At 37.5% G+C, this 22,729-nt stretch overlaps 1 protein-coding gene across 5 annotated transcripts in view; it reads left to right on the forward strand.

Annotated features, from left to right (window-relative positions):
- Positions 1-22,729, forward strand: part of GRM8 (glutamate metabotropic receptor 8) — a 356,584-nt gene that overhangs the window by 127,001 nt on the left and 206,854 nt on the right. The window contains exon 1 of one of the 5 annotated variants that reach the window (XM_074870106.1): positions 8,228-8,297. The exons of the other annotated variants lie outside the window; for them this stretch is intronic. The gene's annotated coding sequence lies outside the window, so the exon portion shown is untranslated. Of the gene's footprint in view, positions 1-8,227; positions 8,298-22,729 lie in introns of those variants that run through there. 5 annotated transcript variants of the gene reach the window in all.

The raw sequence follows: 22,729 nt of genomic DNA on the forward strand, positions 1-22,729 counted from the left end.
ACTGCACTGGGTGGCATGAGTATCCATATGGGGACTTCAAGACAAGTGCCAGAATTAATATTGTGATCAAAGCAGAGGTGTGTGTTAGGTATGCTAGCCTATAATGACACCAATAAATTATATGACAGAATACCCTGAAAACAAAACCAGAGATGACTTTATATCTTCCTTGCATGTCTAGAGTCATGGCTTTCTATTTTCCCTGACTTTTTGACTTAGCTGGTGAAGCAAGACAGAAGCTTTGCTGTTTTCCATTACACAGCACAGCTGTTCAAAGGACCATTTGGTCTCCTGTTAAAATTCACACATGCTTCCAGAACTCTTGAAAAATTAAATAAAGCTCATAAATAAGCATGGCCACTCCCAATCACCTACTTTCAGATCAGACTCGCATAGAGAGAAGCAGATGTATACAGCTGCTGTATTTAACAAGTCTGATTAAAAATACAGCAAGAGGCAGTCCTTCCTGGAAATTTTATGAGAACAGTTGCATCACAGAATGCCTGTTTGTTTAGCTCAAATGTGTCATTCAGAACAATTTGGGCTTAAAACCTTTTAGTGAATTTTATGGGTTTGTGTCTAGCCTCTTGTTGGACTTCAGCATTATAAACTTGTGGGCTTTATAATCAGTGCTTTTGGGAGGATTCAGTAACTGGACTACATCCCCATTAGGAATGACTGCTTCCTGAAAAATTGGGCCACATGAAAATGTTATTTCAGCACTGCTATTAGCAGTAAAAATGATGGGAACATAAGTTTCACTGAGCAGATGCACTATCTGCTCACAGTAGGCAAATATCAACTTCAAACCCAAATTTAGATAAGAAATCTAAATTTCTTGATAACCAGACATATTGTGTTTATCTGTCTAGTCCCAGCTCCTGTCATTACTGTAAGTATTTCAGATAAAAAGAAGCATGTGCTTTCCATGTAAATAAGAGATAAATGGCAAGTTTTCAGTATTGAAGATTTTCTTCAGTTTGTAATAGCAGTCAAAGGGCTCCTGCAATTTGACTTCTTAATATAGCTTTTCCTCTCCCTCTTGTTCTTCCATTTCCTCCCCTTACAAATCGAGTACAAGTGTCTGTGACTTGTACCCAGCTAAGTGCTCTTCTCCAGATACACTTGTATTGAATGCAGTTTTTCTAGAAAAGATTAGTCTCAGCATATGGCTGGAATGTAAGAGTTCCTTCCCATCATATTTAACAATCTTGGGGGTTTTTTGGCATTAAATCTAAGTGTTGTTTTCTTGTAAGGAACATTTTCTTTTTTCCTTCCTCTATCTCCATTGCAAACACTTTTATACTCCCATGCATTTTACTTTATTCTTGAGTTACAAGATAATGTGGATTGTACAGAGGTTGTCTACTATAGAAGTTCTTCATTCATAAACGCTCAATTCTTAGGAAATTCAGATGAATAACCAAATCCTAATATTCAAGAGCTATTCCATTGTTAGCACTTGCTGTTAGTACTATTAGGGATGATTTTATATTTGGAGTAATAGTAAAGTCAGTAGTTTTGTTCCCAAATTAAAGCGTATTGGCAGATCTGCCTGGTGGAAGTTGCAGTTTTGCTAAATTGCTTATGATACTTTGAATTCTTTTGCATGAGTTCTAGTCTGCAACACAATCTGTTCTCAGAGAAAGATACATTAAAAACTGCCTATCTCTTCTCAAAATGGGAAGACATTAACAGGTATAGAAAGCTGTATGCTGTATTGCCAGTTCACATGGCAACCGGTTAAAATAAAAAAAAAACAACCACAAAGCCAAACATAATATAAACTGAAGGAATGAAAAAGCAAGGAGTTTACTGTCCATCTTTAAGGATACTCCATCCTCCTCTGCCACTTTATTCTGCTACTGTGTAGTAAATCAGATAGCATGCAAATATTTCTGAATGTGAAAATATTTTTGAATTGACAAGAGCAGTGGTAAATACAATTTATCCTTGTAGTAACTAGGGAAATACTCAGTTCTGGGAAATTAGGAAAATAATAAAGCTTAAACTAATCTTGCCAGGCTGCTTCATATTTCTCAATGGGATTATTAATAGTGAAAGGAAATAGTCTATACTGAAGTCACAGCAGAGAGATGTCTCATCATTTAAAGGGCAGGGGCAGAACAATCAGAAGAAATGTAGAAAATTGGCTAAGCTGTAATTGAAGATATTTAAAATTCTAAATATATGCTGAACAAATTAACAGGAAAATCCTTTGGGTTCTATTCATGTGTGAGCATGATTGGTGGTACAGTAAGTATGAATAAATTGTTTAGAAAAATTTCAAACTTTGTATTTTAGCTGCAAACATTTTCCCCTGCTGGCCGATGCTAAAATTAGAGTAGATACATTTGTATTGTTATATAAATGCACATTTCGCAACAACTGCAGATGCTGCCTGTCCTTGCAGCAGCTCAAAGAGACATCAGTAGGTACATGTGATGGTTAGGGGAACTTGCATATGATACATGGATTCCAATCAATATTACAGAGTTATTCTGTAGTTATGAAAATTGCTGTATTGTGAATACTTCTTGATAATATTTATCTACATTTACTGACAAGGTTTCCAACACATACCCTTCAGCCTCAGGACAATACTTAAAATCTAATGACTGTGCTTTGACCAAAAATGAATATACTTTGTCCACTTGCAGGAAGAGGGTGGAATATGGCTAAACACAGAATAAGAGGCCAAATTTTTTATATATAGACAGTCTCACAGCATCACTTGAAAAGCCTGGCACTAAACACAGCAGGTAAAAAGAGAGGAACTGATGTGCAGAACTTTGGCACTGAGTAACCTCTGTGTATATGGCTTAGCTGTTGGTCTTGCTAAGGTGAGCTGGACTGAAAAGACTCCCGGGTTCAGAAGTAACTCTCAAGAAGCACTGTAATGTCATGATGGCACTTAAGGTACAGCTTCAAAGGATGTCAAACTCTGCATGTTTGCAAGACTTACCTATGTCTAGAACCACATATTTTTCATGCTTTAGTAGTGAACAAATTTGCTTTAATCTGTAGGTGTTGAATACTTCCAGTGTGACATAGTTAGGTTGAGGAATAGTTCTCCTGCCTCTCTGGCATGCAGGCTGGGGAGAGGACTAGGCTGGTGGAGTGAAGAGACAATCTGTAAGGTTAGCACAGGGACACAAGCAGGGAGATTAGGGGATCTAGTTCTCAGTCAAATGCTGCTAGGTGGGCCCTAGAAATACTCCAGGAGGGAGCAGTCTGGTGGAAGTCCTATGAAGCAGAGCTCAAACAGACCTGTGAGAGAACTGGTCAGTGGAACTACAGCTGCTGTGTGCTTGGATGGCTCTGAAAAGTAGAGCTTTATGGACTCTTCATGATTTTTGCTATTTTATGTAAGAGTAAGGAATAATGCCACACTGAGGGATCTTGTGAAATACTAGGTGTCACACAATGATTTTATGATTTGTTAGATGGCTGAAAATAATGCTACTGCTAAACCAATCTTTCATTTGATTGTAGCGATATGACAACATTTCGCAACTGAAAATTTTTGATGACTACTTTTAGTGTTTTAGTTTATAGATACACTAGCAGCCAAGTGGGTCAGAAAGATTCAAAAACTTGTATTTCTCTGTGAACATTTCTGTTATCTCCACATCTCAACATCCTGCTTTCTGCAGAGAGCAGATGGGCATTTATAGTACTTTCCAGCTGCATTTTCCAAAGTACTCACTGATATCTTTACCTTGCTTGAGTAGTATTTTCTGATAGGATGAACATCCTGTACCTCCTCACGAATAACTAAGTTCAGTGGGGTGGGAGAGTGACCCTGTAGCTCTGTGATTCACCTGGGAGAGAGGAGGCTTTGATTTCGACTTTTTCTCTGCATACCTCAATACATAAAAATGCATATGCATCTGGGCAAAAGTGCATAAGCCTTGTTTGAATGTGCACTGAGGAATACAGGGGCCTAAAGCAGGTTGGTGTTATTATATTATATTGTTATGGTCTTTGCACACAAGAATTGGCCAAGAAAGGTACTGTGAGAACAATAAGTACAATTTCTGTAAACATCAGTTGGCTTTGTTATCTGCAGCAATGGGGAATGTCAAATTGCTCCCATTCTGCTTTGAGTTCAACTCATTTCCAAAACAATTAATTCTCATCTAAATTACGTTGATCTAGATGTGAGAGAGATGGATATCTTGGGTCTCACAGTCTCACTTTTACTGTGTTCGAAATTCCAACAGTCCTCTTCTCTGAGACTTGCAGCTCACTTGTTCCAGGTACAACAAAACATGTTGTGAGCAAAAAGTGGTTGGTTTTTTTTGTTTTCAGTTGTGATTGTTTCTTTTCGGGGGGTGGGAGGAGGTATGGTTTGTTTTGGTTTGGTTTGGTTTTAGTTTTACTATTTTTGGTTTGGTCTTTATAGCAGAAAATACCCTAAGCCTTAATGCTGAGTTTCAAACATGGCTTTGATATTCCTTTTAGAATTGGCATATAATCAGTAGAGGTAGGTTTCGTCTTTTATGTGATTTCCTGAGCAATAGTCAAATGATATTCACTCACAGTTACAGACTTGAAAGTGATTAGCACACAACCCTAACACCCTTAAGGATGCTCTGTGCTTGCTTGCTGCTTTATTTAAATGGAAAGCATGGCCTTTTACAAGGTCACAAACATTTTTTCACCTTTCTTATGTAAACTTTAATATGCAGAGAAGGTCACTCTTCTCAATACCATCCTAATTCAACAGAACCAAGTCTTAAGTGAACGCTTATTTAGCCTGGTACCTGAAGCTGAGGCAATAAGAAGTACATGGAAAAAAACCCTGATTTGTATCTCTGAAGACCAAGAAAATAAACCACAAAGTTTCTCTTTGAAAGTTATACGGTATATCTGATGTTACTGTGACTTACTTAAATGGCGTTTCTTTTTTTAATAAAGGTGTCTAATGATGATACAAAGGAAGGCTTTAGGTATTTGGATTTAGAGGGTTTGCTTGGAGTTCTGTGCTATATAACAAAGGGTATTTATTTGAATAATGAACTGAGTTACCTTCTGCACATCAGCTGCAAGTGCTTACATTTGGCCCACATTTTTGCATTTCCTTCATAGATGTATAGAATCATTTTTCTAAAATAGTTGGGCATTATATATTATTAATTTTTGATATGCTAAGTAAGCACTGGACTTTTAAGGTTATTTGATTGCTGTCTGTCTCACACATTGTAATCCTTAGATAATGCTATGTTTTTGTGGCTGACTGTACTTTAGGTGGCTTAATAATGACTAAAATGTAATTTACTCTGTTATGGTTTAACCCCAGCCAGCAACTAAGCAGCACACAGCTGCTCGCTCACTCCCCACCCTAGCAGGATAGGGGGAAGCAATTTGGAAGGGTAAAGGTGAGAAAACTAGTGGGTCGAGATAAGAACAGTTTAATAACTGAAATAAAATAAAAATAATAATAAAATTTAATGAAAAGGAAAATAACAGAGACAAGTAAAACCCAAGAAAGACAAGTGATGCAAATGGAGATAATTACTCACCACCAACCAACCGATGCCTGCCCAGTCCCCAAACAGTGGTCCTCTGGCCAACTTTCCACCTAGTTTTATTGCTGAGCATGGTGCCATGTGGTATGGAATATCCCTTTGGTCAGTTGGGGTCAGCTGTCCCAACTGTGTCTCCTCCCAGCTTCTTGTGCACCCCCAGCCTACTCCCTGGTGGGGTGGGGTGAGAGCCAGAAAAGGCCTTGACTCTGTGTAAGCACTGCTCAGCAGTAACTAAAACATCCCTGTGTTATCAGCACTGTTTTCAGCACAAATCCAACACATAGCCCCATACTAGCTACTAAGAAGAAAATTAACTCTACCCCAGCCAAAACTAGCACACTCAAATGTGTTTTAATTACAGTTCCCTATAGGCCAAACTACAGTATCAAAGTATATAAGTCTTTTATGTTTTTTGGTATAATGAGCAGAGGCAAAGTCTTTAGCACAAATGGATTACAATTCCCAATACTAGATGAGAATGCTTTAGAACTGCAGCATGCTTTTCTTTTGTTTGACATCCCCTTGTCCTCGATGTTTTTCTAATCCTATTATTTCCTTTCTTCAGAAGTACAGAATACAGTAGCTGTGCTGCATCCCTGAGAGGAAAGGACAAACTGACAAGATCACTTGCTGCATTATGCTGTGTTGATAGATTGTTTAAATCCTGAATTTGTAATGCAGATAGAAATAAACAGTTTCTGAGCAAAAGCTGATTAAAGAATTTAGTCAGAATTTTGTATCACAAAAGAATTGCTTACTTAAGCAAAACAAAAACATTGATGTGGCCCAAGTGATTAAGCAAAAACTCCTACCAATCCCCTCAAAAACCCAAAACAAACCAATAAAAATCATAAAAACCTTACGAGATAAAAGCCCCCTAAAATGACCAGTTGTGCATCATGATGAATTCCCTCAACTCTATTAATTTAAGGCTAAAGGATTCTGAAATACTCATGCCATGGGATCACATAGCATTTAACAAACTTGAACTTCAGTTCTGTAAAGGCACGGAGGTCCTATGGTGAGAATTACTTTAACAAGCTCTGAAGCAGGATATGTTTCAAATAAAACAATCCAGTGAGTCAGTGTGCAAAAAATTTGCTTCCTTCATTTTTTGTCATTATGCACATGCAGAAGCTGTGGATGTAAATGAGATACTCAACTCCTAATTAGAGCTGAGCCCTTCCATTCTCTTGACCTTTTGGCAGGTTTGGGCTTAGAGTCCAAATCCTATATTGATTTTCTGATTATTTGTGTTAGCCCTGGTTTCCGTATGGGAATATTAGAATTCAAGCCAGATATGGGTGTGAACTGTTATTAGCCCAGATAGTGATCTGTCTTCTAAGCTGTAGCTTCTGCAGTGCTGTCTACTCTCCACTAACCCATCAATAAAGCATATTTATTGAATTTAGTCTATTTTCTTGAATTTTCTGTGGCCTTCCTTTCTTGCCACTTACTGTGAATTTATAAGCTTTTGTAATAAAGATCTGGTCTTTAATATACTGCCTTTGGCTTATTTAGATTCATCCTCTGAAATGCCCCACAGGGAGCTATGGTTTTATTTCACTTTCTATAAACAGAAATCTGAGTGTACTGTTAAAAGGGGAAGTTTAACACTGGAGGCAATCTGTGAATTTTAGGCTAACAAGCTGGATGTATGACTTCAGCTACAAAATATGCATAAAAGAATCCTAATTGTATAAGGTACTACAAAATCAGTGTTCATAGGAAAAACAGACTCCTTTAGGTAGCAACAGAGATACAATTTTATACATAGCTTTTTGATATTTTGACTGACTCTTAAATGCAGATAAGCTGCATATTAATCCCAGTGCTTTCTTCTGGGGATGCAGTCACCACAAAGCATCCGCCAGGCAGTACCGAACTAGCAGATATGCAGTACGCTGCCAGAGTGCCAGCCCCTGTACTACAAAGCAGCTGTGATGGTGACAGTGGCAGAGTCATCGTTTGATGTAGCAGCCGGCACCAGCTCAGTGCCTCCCAGCAGAGCAGGTGAAACTGAATTTTGTTCCATTGGAGATGAGAGAGAGGGCCTGGCCAAAGCCCTGCTGCTGCTGGCATGGTCAGGAGCGAAGGGTGGAGGTGAACCAGGAGGCTGAGGGGGAAGACTCAGAGAGACAGGTGTGTTTCTCTAGCTGGGTGTGTGGGAGGTAGAGGACAGAAATTCCTTGTGCTCAGAGGGGTCCAAGTCTGCCCCCCAGCCTGACCCCTTCCCCTATCACACACACACACTCCCTTTCCCCCCGGTGCAGCAGCTGCAGTGCAGTCCAAGGCTCCAGCCTGGTCTCAGTAGGCAGCAGGACCACGGGCACTGCGTCATCCCTGGCTGCCTCCTGCTCTCTGCGAGCTACCTCGCTTGCCAGACTGTGCCCTCTTAGCAGTGCTTCTGTCACCTGGACTGAAATGCAAATGCCAGCTAGGTGTGGTAACAGCGCTGAGGAGCCTATGCCCATAAAAATTGAGATTTTTGGATTAAAAGCACCCTGTAAAGGTACTTATGTGATCTTTGTTACCTTGGTATCTAAGATCCATATGTTATTGATGCTTGTACCTATCTCTAATGGTGTTCAGTATTTCCTTCGTCACAGATTAAAAGCTTCTGGGACAGTGACGTGCTTGAGGAAACATGAGAGATGAATAACAGAGCAGCGAACTGAATCCAGGTCACAGCCCAGCCTCATAGCCAGGAGCATGGCCTTCGTTTGCTTGCAGCATCACACGTCCTCCTGGGTCTGCAGTGAAGTACTGTGGTTCTCTCTTATCACTTATACTTCTGACTTGAGCTCTGAGAATGTCTCTCAACTCCATAAGTGTATATGACTGAAAAAATACCGGACACTGGTTAGGGCGATCAGGATGTATGATCCCATTTATAAACTGACTTAGGTCTTTCTTAAAACCTCTGGGCTTTACTACTCTCTCTGCACCTACTGAAATAATATTCTCTATTTCACAACTAGTTAAGAAGCTTCTGATTTCCAGCCTAAACATGTTCATAGTCTGTGTCTATCCATCTCTTCTTGTGTTAAAATTCTAGTTTATTTTCAATAGCCCTTTTCTCTTTTTTCTGTATTTTTTTCTGTTGCTGCTGAAAGAACCAGATGACTGTAGTAGGAGTGAATTTGGGAGGTTTAATTCAGTGTAGAACTTTATCCCGAGTATTTTTATGGAACTGTTATGCAGAATTTATGTAGACAGAGATATCTGAGGTACTTCAAAACCATTAATTTAGAGATCCTCACAGCTCCACTCTTTTGTAGGTAGGTATTTTACCATTTCATAGAGTGCAGTCAATTGCAGCGTTGGTGCGTCTCACCCTTGAGAAGCCTTTTTTATTTGACTTTAATGTATTAGCTTTTTTAAAATATGTAACCTAAAAGCATAACAGGGTACAAAATTTGAATATAGTTTAGTAGCTGGTTTTATGTTTATTGCCTCAATGTATCTGACTTTCTAAGGTCACTGATTAGGAGTTTGAGTAGTGGTTTTTAGCTGCCTACACTTTCAACATTCAGAAAGATGTCTTAAAGTAAGAAGAACCTGAGATTAGTGAACACTTAAAAAGCTTTGCTCAGTACAAACCATTGAGAGGCTGTGGCACATTTCCATAAATAGTGGAACTTATGAAGATTATTTTCCTGTGGATTTGCATCTTTATATTGACTTTGATGTCAATGAAGGCATAAGATCTTATCAAACTTTTCTGGCAGATCTTTTATAAGGATTTTTGTTTCTCCTTATCACAATATTTGGAGTTTTTTCCAGGTGAACTACAACTATGTCTAGTCTTCCCATCTCGTAATTTAAAAACGTCTCGATAAATATTATTGAACATTTTCAGTCTGTTAGCCAATTACGAGATGGCATAGAGTAAGATTCCATTATTCTTATTTCCATCAGTGACAAGGCTAAAAATGTTATATTCACAACTGTGTTACCAAACATAGATGTATTGATGATCCAGGAACTATGTTGATTGACAGCATCCAGGGTGTATTCCCATACTGTCTAAAAAATGCCTGAAACTTAAACAACTTCTTCTTCCCTACTTAGAGTGTGATTGGTGCAGCAGCCCTCAGTGCGTGTGGTTGACGTGCAGTAATCGTGAGTTTTCAAGAGTTAGTAGGACACTGTGAACATCTTGTACCTGTGTCATTTGGCTGTTATGACAATGTCAGAAAACTAGAATTTGTTTAGACTTCTTTTTAATGACTAGAATGACTACAGACTGTATTCTGTGCCTAGCTAGCTAATCACCATAAAATGCAACTGTGGTAGTGAGAAGGGAGTATAATACACTGAACACATAAAATCTCTGATATACTTTCGGCTGTTGGTGGTGATGTTGAGGTCTTACAACGTTCATCTTCTGATACCAGCAGGGCTTATTTTAAATTGAAGAAGTATTTCTGGGGAAAAAATTGATAAAACAATCCTTATGACAGCAGAGATACTATTATTGTAGTATTTTTAATACAAACTATAAACATGCAATACAAAACTATATAGTCAGTGTAATTTGTAAGGTATTTTGGAATAAAAATGTTTGCTTGATTCTGAATTATTAGTTTAGCCCTCCAGATGTTGATATTAAAATGCTTCATTCAATAAATAGTAATATAATACAAGCACAGTTGGATCCTGGTTTGGATTCTACATATGCCCTAAGGTGCAGGAGAATTTCAAACAGTTGAAATGAAGAGTCAGTGTAATGAGGAGGCTCTCTTAAATTATGCAGTGCTAGTATTCTCGCTCCCAAGATTTTGTGTGTGTTACAAGAAGCTTGCCAACTGTGCTAAAGCAAAATGGGATGATTGAGGAAGATGGGGGTGGGGTTAAAACTTTCCCAGAAGAGACCCAGAAAAGAGGGAGGGGCAGGCACTGGAGGGGAGGAGGAAGAAAATAAAATGAACATGAAAGTTCTGGTTGTACAGATTAAACTGTCCCAGGGGCTGTTTTTTTATGGTATATTATGATCACTTTTCTAAATCCTGATGCAAACTCATCTGAAATGGGTGAGAGTTTTGCATGCATAAGAGGCAGGATTTAGCCCCATATGGCTTATCGCTTTGATCTTCAAAGGTCAATTTTGTATTGCTAAGCCAGCTCTGAATAAGTCCCCAATTAATTACGAAGAGAAAACACTTCTGTTCAGTAAAAAGGTGCATCTGCTCAGTGTTACTTCTTTCTCAATGCAGAAATTAATGACCGCAAACAAAACAGTATTTCCCATTGCATTCCCTCTGCCTTTACAGAACAGCGGTAATGCAGAATACACCCTCCCTAGATATTCTGACTTTTTCATCATCTAGCCTCCCTGAATGACTACAATAATAGACATAACTCTTGCCTGTAGAGAACTCTGTTTTCTTTGGTAGAAAGAAATTAGATTATCCTTAGCCTTTTGTATAGCATCTTTCATGTAAACTACATTCCAAAACACATTACAGAGTAAGAGCAGCAACAACAAAGAAAATAAAAAGTAAAATAGAGAATACTAGCTCTAGACAAGAGAGAAAATGAAGTCTGAAAAAAAAAGTAGTGTGTTAATGAGATAAGGTATCAATTTCACATGACACAAAAGGCATTCACACCTAGAAATGATAACACTGAGTGAAGAAGCAGAAAGGCCCATGTTAGATGAACTGAGGAGAAAGACAACTAATAATACCTTTAGCTGAATTTGCTGTATGAATAAGTAAGCATCTGGAAACCCAATTCGCCAGTATCTTCCCGCTACTTTGTAATGCTCAGGTGGTTTCTGTGGTGGGATGGGGTAAGTCTGGGAAAACTGTTTTGTCTCTAAAATGAGACTACAAAACTATTTCTTCCCCCACAGATCACTCTCCCAATTGGCTTTACAAGTCAAGTGAATGAAATAGAGTGTTGTTAGCAGACATATTTTGTGTGTAAGAAGCTGAGAAGTTGCATTTTTTTATGTCAAGACTGCAGAATCTGGACTTTAATAAAGCCTCTGCAGGAATCGTCTTGCACTGCAAGTCAACTAGAAACAGTGGCCTGAACAATAAATGCTGCAGATTTAAGACCTGTTCAGCAGGGGACTCATGTACACATTCTTCAGATGTATTCAGAATCCCACAGATGTTTCCAGTGCCTGCATGTTCACATGCCAGGAAAAGATCAAATAAGGAAGTCAGATTGAGATTTATGGTAATACCACTACTGTGGACTTCTGAAGAAATGGTGCAATGTGTCCCTAATTTTGTGCTCGCATGGTCTAGAAGAAAATACTGTGGGTCATTCTGTGTAATCAAGAGCTTTGGTTTTCCTTGCCCACAAAATGAGTAAACAAATTATTGTTAAAATATTAATACAAAAAATTATTGTGGAGGAAATGCAATAAATTGGATCTTGAATCAGTGGACTCCTTGGTTTATGGTCTTTTGTATACTGTATACTTCCCAGGAATCCAGGTGTAAAAAATGAGTTCCTAAATGCAAATCATTTTGCATGATGTGAATGTTATAATGATGAATCAAAGATAATTTGATTCATATGGCATTTTTCCACACACCTACTCATCTCAAGGAAGAAGGAGAAACTTATCTGCCTTTCCACCTACATAATAACACAAGGCTCCTGATCTTAGATAAAATAAGCTCCTACTGTTGATATAGTTACTTGGATAGATATATTTATCGTGCTCTAAGTAAATGTGAAAGAAACACTGAAGAAAGTGTATGCAGTCCCAACGATGAGTTCAGAAATACAAAATGTCTAAACCTGTCCTTATGCTTCCCTTTCACCTAATATCAGCAGGCCAATATTGGATTTTTAGCAAAAAAGTAACCAAATAACTTTTCTTTATACTTTGTCATCATACTGGGAATTCCTTTCACCTATTGTGATTAGTTGTTCTAAACCACAGTGAACCTAAAGAATGAACTTACTTAAAGTAAGAAGAGGGTCTTACTTTGAACCTCCTTTCTTTAAAATATAGCTCTGTGACAAATGTTTTCTATTATTATTTAACAGACTTTTTGATTGAAGTCCATATGGTAGAATGTGGTCCTAACTTCAGAGAGCTCAGTTGCACATTGTATACCATGAAGTAGTGAGTAGTCTCTAGACTACTTATTATAAAATAAGTGGGTATCATCTCAAACAGAAGGATATTTCAGAAATCTTATCATGTTACAGCACGGTCCTCTTAAATGCCATGCAAGAATGACAATTAATTAAATATATATTTCTGTGTTTGTGCAGCTTTTATTCAATTATTTTCTCTTAGCAGGCAGGCAAAGCTTAATGAACTGCCACAGAAGATCTTCCTATTTTAAGTTATCGAGCAGTTTATGCTGTGGGACATGTTAAAGCAAACTTTTCTTATACCTTCTCTCAGAGGAATCTCAGCTTTGGGGAAAGGGGCAGCAGAGGGAAACAGAAGGCTGCAGGCACAGTCTCTGACCTTGACCCACCTGAACAAGGTGGGTTTTGTGCCTTTGGATAGATTTGAGATGTTTGCAAGGCAGGTCCCCTGTTGCTGTAGACCGTGCCGTGTGCCTCACTAGAGTCAGGGACATTAGTGCATGGTTGTCACTCCTGAAACCCCTGGCTGCCCCTGTGCCCTATCTTCCTGGAAGTCAAATTTGTGCTTGTCTCTTCAGGAGGAGCTGACACCAGTTTCTTTTGGTGTTGGCACAATATGCAGTGGCACCTGCCTCCAGCCCACTCACCTGTAAAAGCCAGCTGCAGTTGTCACTACATGGTTGCTGGATGGAAGGAAGCAATGAGAACAAATTCCCTGCCTTAAGTTTTACATTTAAAACGACAAACTTATTCAGTTTAGGTTTCTTTTCTAAGATATGATATTGACAACAAGAGTGGATATTTCTCCTTCCAGTGGCTGAGTCTTCACAGTTCACTGTGCTGCACTCCAGATCTGGATTACTGTTTGCTTTGTATTAATCGAAAGGCCCTTATCTTACTGTGTACAGTCACTTTAGATTATTGTGAAAACTTTAAATCACTTTCTGCTTTCCTTTATTTTAATTAATTTCCTATGATGATTTATCTGAGCACTTGTTTGAGATTGAGGCTATTTACCAGAAGTAAGGTGCAACCCAAAGAGGAAGAAAGTTGTAGACAAGGAATTTGGTAAGATACATTCACTGATAGATTGGATGTAATGAAAAGATGTAATGATGCTAAATGATAATGTACATGTACGGTAAATTGCACTGAAGCAAATGAGAAACACCTTTGAATTAAAAGGACCATCAGACTAATGATCACTTTGGAAACAGTTAATCCTGGTGCTTTGTAAAGACCTTTGATCAGTGGCTGCAGTGGATGAAGGGTTTTGCTTCTTCCAATGTTTTTTCTGAAGCGTATTTAAAGGTAGAAAATTGTACATGTTTTATTTCTATATTTAAAAAGGATTTTCTTTATCTTCATTTAATGCCAGCCTTGGATAAATTTGATCAATACAGTTTTAGATATTACACATATCTGTGCTTTGGCTACAGGATTACAACTGAAATAGACCATGTCCACATGAGGGAAGAAGATAATTTATGCTTTCAAACGTAGGTGTATTTCAGGGTGGTATGTATGGTATGCAAGGAATATACAGAGAATTTGCCTTGTTCACTTGAAAAAAATGGTCATTTCATATCTTAAAATGTACAGGGTGTAGGAAATAGAATAAAGTAAAATGGCTAGAAAATTCTTTTTAAATCCTGAAGAATATCATCAGCTGATGCAATTGATGTCTCATTATATGAACAATACTGAGAGCAGTCTGGACTGAGAAAGAGAGCTGGAAATCAGTCTAGAAAGGATGGCATGCAGGGAGCTGGTTTCACAAAGACTCAGGAAAAGAAATTGTGACACCATATTTTGTCCAGTTTCCAACTGAAGGGATGCTTTGAAGGAAGGTACTTAACATTTAGTTGTGTTCTCTTCGAAATAACTTGTCCATGAGCAAAGCTTCTTTCTAACCCTATAAATTACTGGCTGCGTTATACCCTGGAGTATGAGAGTTTACTGCCCTATGAAATTGTTTTTGTTCTATCTACTGTAGCATAGTTCATTCTCATTTTTCATATAAATATCTAATGAACATTCCAAACTATGAAAAATGAAACCCTTTCAGTGACTTCAGTTGGAGCTATGCAGTATGAAATAGGACTTCTAGAAGCAAACTTAATGAAATTGGTGGACTCAAATCAGTAGCCAATTTTGTCTTGTTCAATTTATTGTTATAAATAAAATTATTCTAGATGTACGGCAAAAGTTTTCTTCAGCATCTTATATGAGAACTCTACCTTAAAACAGTACAGTTATGTGATACTTACAAACAGAAATAGATGTAGGAAATCACCATATTTGAATATATAATATGAAGTGGTTCAATAGGTAAATACAAGCTCAACTGTTAGGCCATTGTTAATGTCACAAAGAAAAGATATCTGGGATCAGGCTGTAATTAGTATTTTGAATCATTCGTAAAAAAATACAGTTCTCTTGATTCCAGAACACCAAATTGGTTGTCAAATATATCTGATTTTTTATTTAAGTTGTCCTAGAAACTAAAGAACTTGTTACTTCAAAAAGACCTTCGTGCAGCCTTTAGAGATGCACATATATGCTTGTACATTCAGATTCTTGCATATGCTGTTTTTCTTGGCCGGTTTTCTGGGGTCCCTGAAAAAAGTCTGCAGATGCACATATGGAGATATAAAAATATGCCTACAGTTTTAGATACTTGAATATTCTAAGAAGCTCCATAGAAATGTATTTAAATATACCTTGCAGATCTGTTCATAAGAGAGAAAAAGTGTTGTGTATATATGATGCATGGGACCACCAGCTTAGCTAGAAGACAAAGCTGAAAAGTACCTGCAACATTGAAAGACTTTGTTATGGTATTAGGGTCAAACTTAAGACTGTAATCATGGAGAAAGAAAAAGGAAAATTGATCTTTAGGTACTGAGAAGTTTAGACTTAGTGAAGTTGAGGAAACCTCCGGAGCATCTAATGTAGCTTTTACCTGTGTTCAAGTGGACTAGATGTATTAATAGAGAAAAACTCTATCAAGGGTTTTTAAGGAGAAAAAAGGCACCTTCTCTCAAAAAGACGTTGAGCTGGAGATTATTCAAGGCGGGGACGTGCCGGCACATATGTTTACTCTCTTCTTCTACTCTTCTATTATGAGTCATAGCCAGAAAAGGGACTATCAGGCTGGGTGAACCTATGGTCAGATCCATAATGGCTGTTCTTCTGTAGAGATTCCTTTGCAACTGGAAATCCAGTGGGATCTCTTAGGAAGATTTAATTAAACTGACAGCTGTCAGGGAGCTTTCAGCCACAAGTGTGGGAAAAAAAAAAAAAAGAAAAAAGAAATACAAAAAAGACTATTCCAAATAAAAATATGGAAAAAAGTCCTTCTGAGGAGATGCAGAAAGGATCCTTTCCTGTCAAACATACAATTTTATTAGAAGGGAAGCATTTTGTCCATTTTAGCCTTCAATAAGAATAATAATATGCCTTTTTCCTAGGCCCTTCAGTGACAAACAAAATGCAACAAATAATTTATTCTTTGAACTTACCTCATATTTCTTCAGTAATTATCAACAAGCAGGTGTTTGTTGCTCGTACGTGGTCTGAGAAGTGCTGGTGAGAGTTTTCATCTCTCTGTGAAGTTACTTTGAAACAAGCCAGGGGATTAATTTATGTTCAAACTCTACTGTAGTTGTCCGTGTACATGTTGTTTTCCTGTAATGAACAGGTTTCCTTTCCAACAGAGTAAAGTTATCCATCTCTTAGTTGGGTGGAAATCTGCATACTGAACCTTACATTAAGGTACCTTTTTTTTGGTCATATTCTCACTGAGAAAACAAAGTCCCATTGTACTGGTTCATTCTTGGAAAGGATGATCCTGGCTTTGTAGCCAGAAGTACCTGAGGAGACTTGGAGAGAGATTTTTACAGATGTTCTGAAAATAGTGAGAATGTCCTCAATGCGAAAATACCAGGAGACTGGTATATGTAAAATATTTTCTTACCTTCTCCCTTGCTAGTCACTAGTCACTAGATTTAGCACTTCAGAGAAGCTGGGCTTCTTTCTGGCTAGCTGTGAGAATGAAATCTAAGTTATCTTTTAAGACATGGTCTTGATTGTTTCTCAGAATTTACAACTCTGACAGGTAGCTCTATGTACAGGCCCTTGTGTTGTGCTTGTTTTTGATAGATCCTTGCCTGTTTCATTTCACTGCCTCTGTTTAAGGGACCTAGGCTGACTGTATATTCTCCAGTGCCATAAGCATCATTTCACTGTGCCTTGTTAAAAAATGGACTGAATCTGCTGGCTTTGATTTTAAATCATGCACTCACTGTGCCCAAGTTGTGCTTGGCTTGCAATGCCAATCTGAGACATGCAACTTGGAGGAAAGCATAGTAATGCTCTGAGAGCAGGAATTCAATTTAGGAAGTCCCATGTGGGATTGCCTCTGGACTTTTATCACTGACAGCATTGCATTTCAGCTTCTGAAGGGCTGACCTGAATCTACCAGCCACACAGATGGTTAAAGGTGATTGCTAGGACAAAAGTATATTATTTTCCAACAAATAATCAGACAGCCTCAGAGAAGCTGATCAATGACTAATTATATTGTACATAGTTTTGCACTCTTCATGCCCTTTTTCCATATAGGATTTTACTCCAAACACCTCTGTAGCATTACAGCTGCTGGAGTCTCTTTGAGTGCATGGCAGACATATTTCTTTTGGGCTTGACTGCAGCTGTGATGATGGTGAGAAGACTAAGCAATCCTGTCACATAAGACAGTGTCCTTCTCATGGGACATGGGCGAGGTACGGTATGGGACAAAGACATAGGTTCTGTGCAACACTGTAGGTTTTTTGTGGGCTTTCTCATCTCGAGGGAGTTTCTAGAGAGTAATGCTATATTGGGAATGTATACATTGGCTCAGAGATAGAAGGCTAACAGAGAAGCTGAAAACCCTTAGTGTCCCTTTTCTGCTCCTCTGCTCCCTACCAACTGTAATCTCATGCTTCGTGGCTTTTTGCTATGCAAAAGATGAATCTTGAAGCAAGTGAGTAGAAGTTTCACAAGGAAGGAAAATGTTGTGAAAGTGTGGGTGAAGAATGCATGGACTTTGGTCACTAGGATTGCTATGCTCACAGTTTACTTCATATGGAAAACCTGCCAATAATTAGTTTATTTATCAAAAAGTAAAGTTGTCTTGGTGAAAAGGGCTAGCCCAGGCTAGTAATCAATTCATGATTTTACAAAAAATCAGATGAATTGTATTTGGACACTAACATCCTTAAGTATTGACCCAGGGAGCCCAGATCTGAGGCCTGAAGTTGGAGCATGTCTCGCAGACTACACAAATGTCTGGTATGGGGTTTAGCATACCTCATGGGCACGTGCCACAGTGTGGAAATGCATGAGCATAGCAAGTTCACTGTGCCTGACTTGTCCTTCCTTCTTGTAGAGAGCTATTGTACACAGGGGCTTGGGTGTCTTTAACTGGTGTGTGTATATATATATATTATGTTGATTTTTTTAACTGGAGTTAAATTTATCCTCAGACAAGCTATCACTAGTGCTATTCTGCCGTTCATCTCTCATTTTTTTCCCTCCCATATTCCTTTTATTTTCATTTTTTGGCTACTCTGTGTTCTAAAATAAGTCAGTCCATCTGTACAGAAAACAAAGAGAAAAGAGAGGGCAGAAGTTGTTTGTGCTCTTTAGGGCTGTCACTTGCTTTTTCCTATTGAAAATTGTTTCCTACTGCTTTTCCATCTTTCCATATCTGGAAACTTTCTAAATGGTGGCAAAGACATTCCTAATGAAACTGCCTTTTCAAATATTACATTCAGCAGAACTTTGTACATCTTTGGCCAATTGTGATCTTTCTCATATGCAGAAAAATAGTCTAAGTTGTGGTATTCTGGCTGCTATCAAAATTCAAAATATTCAAAATATTGAGCTCTTCTGGGATTTGAAAACACACATTTGACTTGAATATTTCAATGCAAACTCCCAACCTTTATTATGGAGGTTTGGAAGAGCTATACTTGTTCCTCTTGGCAGAAGTATATGTGCTTTACTGATCAAACTTCTTAAATAGCAGAGCAAGAAAGTTCTTTGGAAGTCTAGAGAATAAAGGATTCATTCCTACTGCATGTTTTCCACTTCAAAACTTGACAGTGATTAATCATAAAGCATTGCAAACAAAGGTATATTATTATTTGAGCACTAGGCATTTGCAGAAGATTTTGTTTTAGGATCAGCACTATTATTTGTGCATTACACTGAGCAATGATTGTAGCACAACTCTTCAGTCCTTACTTGCTTTGTTATCTTCCCTTTGTCTTCTGTGTTATCTTAATTTTTTATCCTCACTTGCTACTTTCATCAAGTAATATAGGATGGATTTTTTGTTACTGCAAGGTGGAGTTTCTTTCTTACGAGTCCATGGGGCTAATCATATGTCTTTATTCAAGATATAACTCAGAGTAAATTGAAGCACCTTCATTTTCCCTGTGTGTTACATCTTTTGACAGATTGATGGGCAATACATTTCAGAATTAATTAATTCTGAAAACATGTATTTCTGCATTTTTCTTTTATAATGAGTGAGATATAAGTGCTCCATGGATAATAGATTTTTGTCTGGTATAATTTTTGATAGCTTTTGGGAAAAAGAAAAACATAATGAAGGATGCTTAAAAATGTTATAAGTGATAGAAGAACTGTATCAGATTATTGAAACCATGTGATTAGATGAGTAGCATGGACAAAGAAAAATCCTTCAGGCCCTTGATGAGATAGTTTGTTGATCAAAATTCTATGTGGAGACTAGATGCACATTAAAATAGGCTTTTATTTCAGGTTGAATTAACAGCTTCATGGTGCCCACTACTGTGCAGTGTTCAGTAAAAGTAATTTTGTACTTAGTGATTATAGTTTTTTTGTGTAATTGGTTTTTTTTGTTTGCTTCATTGTCTACAAAATATGATGGATCTTTCAAACATTTTATTAGAAGGTGGTGAGCTGCAGACATCTTTTGTCAGTTACTAGACACCTTCAATGCATAGTCTATCACAAAGCAACAATTCCTTCCATTTCTTTTACAGCTAATGGTGATTTTCTGTAGCACAGCTATTGTTTGCATGGAAGGAGCTGGGTCTGGATTCTTCTAATTTTAGAGCATTAAAATCTAAGCAGAAACAAAGCCTGAAGAGCACTTGCAAGATTTCGTCTCTGATAGAACAGAGAAGGGTACAGCTCTGTGGCAAGGATTGAACTGTGGTCCAACAACCTTCCAAGTGCTTGATCTGCTTTTTATGTCCTAAGCTTTCCTTGACTTACAGACATTGCTTTTCATCCATTTGATAGCTACATTAATAAAAGTATCCAGATTTCCCTTTTACTGTAGTGTACTGTTAGCATATTTAATTCTGAACACAGTTGTATTCGTTCATCTGATGTCTCTGAGCAGCTTGGTTGAGGTTGACTGAGATCCATATATTCTAGCTGAGCCTTTTCAAGTTTGGCCTAGGAGAGCTAAATCTCTTCTTCTCATTAGCTGCCATTCTTTACAGGAGATTTTACATTAGCTGTGCACTTTGATGGAAAGAGCAAGTTCTTCTGTTTCTTTGTGAATGGATAACAGCTTTCTCCCCATGTTTTTCCTTCTTTGAGGTTAGGTGGAGCCTTTGTTCCTTTCAGAATGTTGGTGAGAATGAAGCCGTGTTTCTACTACCTGAAAAAAGGACAGGCAGGGTTAAATTCTGTCCTAGTACAACTATTGACTGACTAAGTATAAGCAGACTTTGATCTTACTTGCTGGTCATTTCCCAAGAAGGCAAGGCATTTTAGAAATAGTGGGAATAGGTCTGGATCAGATTGCTTATCAGACCCCATATCCAGAACCCTTAGTCTGAATCTAAGAATTTTTCAGTGATTCAATTTACAGAGTTGCTACCTGTATTCTTACTGAATAAGGATGTTATTATTACTTGAATAAGCACATAGTAGACGTATATGCCTGATGTACCATTTACAAGATAAGATTAATACAGAAGATTAATCTGATATTTGTGTCCTCAAACAAAAGACAGATGTGAGTAATTACACATTTCGTAAAAGTAAACATTGCTGTATTTCTGCAATTTATTTTATATGTATGTAGATGGTACCTTTCATCCAAGAACATTTACGTACCTTTTCAGCATTTGTTATAGTCTAGAATCAAAACCATTTCAGTGTTTTTACTCTTGTCCCATAATTTCTACATTGTTGTTACATGCCTTAAAGCAAACTAACACATGTTCAATTTGCAAGCTCTCTTCTATTGCATGCATACATCTTCTAAACACTTTCCTGCTTCTTCCTTCAACTCTTAAGTTCTCAGGCCAGTTACAGCCCCCTAAGCATGTCTCCTGGTTAGTCACTTTTGACCTGATGCCTTTTTTTTCGCTAGGGCTTTATGAATTAAGCTAATCCTTTATCCTAACATGCTTCAAGAAAAGACTAATTAGCAGATCCACTCACTCCTAAACTTCTCAAGAGATATTTTACCACTTGGTATTAAAGCATTAGAGACATCAGGCTCCTCTTTTTGACTACGTTCTCTGATCCAAGTCTCACAACACAGTGCCAGACTTTCTAAAAGCTACAGTAGCTGTGTAGCCAACTTTAATTCAGTTAGATTTTTAAAATTAAGGTAGGCTTCTGTAGGTTTATTTACGTTTAAGGCTATGGATTCACTCTTGTTCACTCATTCCTTTATTTCACTGATGTGTTATAAAAGAAGTATTGCTGATTATTAATATCACTATATCTTCAACTGCTGTAAAGGAACATAAAGACCTGAAGCAATATACAAGACTTAGCTTTATTCTTTTCATATTTTATAACCATCAATGGTAAGAAGTCAGCAGATAAAGTTCATTAGTATTTTTAGATCCTAATGGTGTTCTTACCCAAGTGTCCAGCTCTCAAAGTACTTTAAAGTCAGATGAATATAGTTAGGTACTAACATCAAAATAGGTATATAAATTTTGCAAATGTAACTGGCAGTCCAGCTACCTAATAAAATAAATTCAGCTTTCCTAATTTGCATAAGAAAAGGTTACTTAACTTATAACTTAATCATATAACTTAATAATGTACAAGTTGTGTTTGGAAGAATGAGGGAGATGGATCTCCATTTTTGATGAAAAAGGTGTAACCAGACCCAGCTGTTGTAAATTGAAATTAGAAACATTAAACTGATGAAAAGGAACATTTTATTCTTTTTAAGTAATGAGGATTATAAATCATTGGAGAAACTTCCACAGGGGTGTGGCACACACTTCATACCTTGAAATGTTTAGTTTTAGCTATATACACTTTAGCTCAGAGGGAGATCAGCTGGTTTCAGACATTATAGGGTAACATTCTTTGGCTCACTACAAATGGAAACACTCAGAAATTATATTTCCATTTCACTGGAAATTCAGCTATAAAAAAAAATTAAAACAAATACTGACATTTTCAATAATGAAAACAAAATATTTACTTCTCAAGTGTTTAACTTTTTTGGCTCAGTAGTGGTTACGTGTCATCTTGTACTGAATCAGAAAACAAAAAAAACCCTCAATGATAAATTTGAAAAAAAATTCTCACATTTTATCTTAATGTTTTAATATGCTAAGATAAAAGGAAAAAATTCAACCAATATGTCTTTTCATCCTTTAAAATTTTGTCAAACAAGTGCAAAATAGCTCAATTTTAATGAAACTGCCCTTCCAAAAGCTAACTTTGGTCTTTGAAAAAGATTCTGATCTTAAGCATGGAAGAGGCCAAGGCAGATGATGACAATTGTCTCTTTGGGCCTGAAAATCTTTTATCTTTTAGTCTAATCCATGAACAGAGCTCCTCATATATGATGTAATCTCTGTAAGATAATCATGACTTGGAAGAGAACTTCAGCTTGTTCCTGCATGGCTGAAGTCATTGTGGCTCCTGATAACAATTTCCATGAAAGCAGGCAAGGCTCTTTGAGCACAAGGTTGCAAGTGACCACTTGAGCAATGTTAGCATGGGCTTAAGTTTAGTTTAGACGTGCTATGTGGAGGATTTATGCAGTAAAACCTATTACCTCCAAGTGCAAGATTTTGTTGTAGGAGACT

The sequence above is a fragment of the Strix uralensis genome, chromosome 5 (genome assembly GCF_047716275.1).
Source record: "Strix uralensis isolate ZFMK-TIS-50842 chromosome 5, bStrUra1, whole genome shotgun sequence".
Lineage (NCBI taxonomy): Eukaryota > Metazoa > Chordata > Aves > Strigiformes > Strigidae > Strix > Strix uralensis.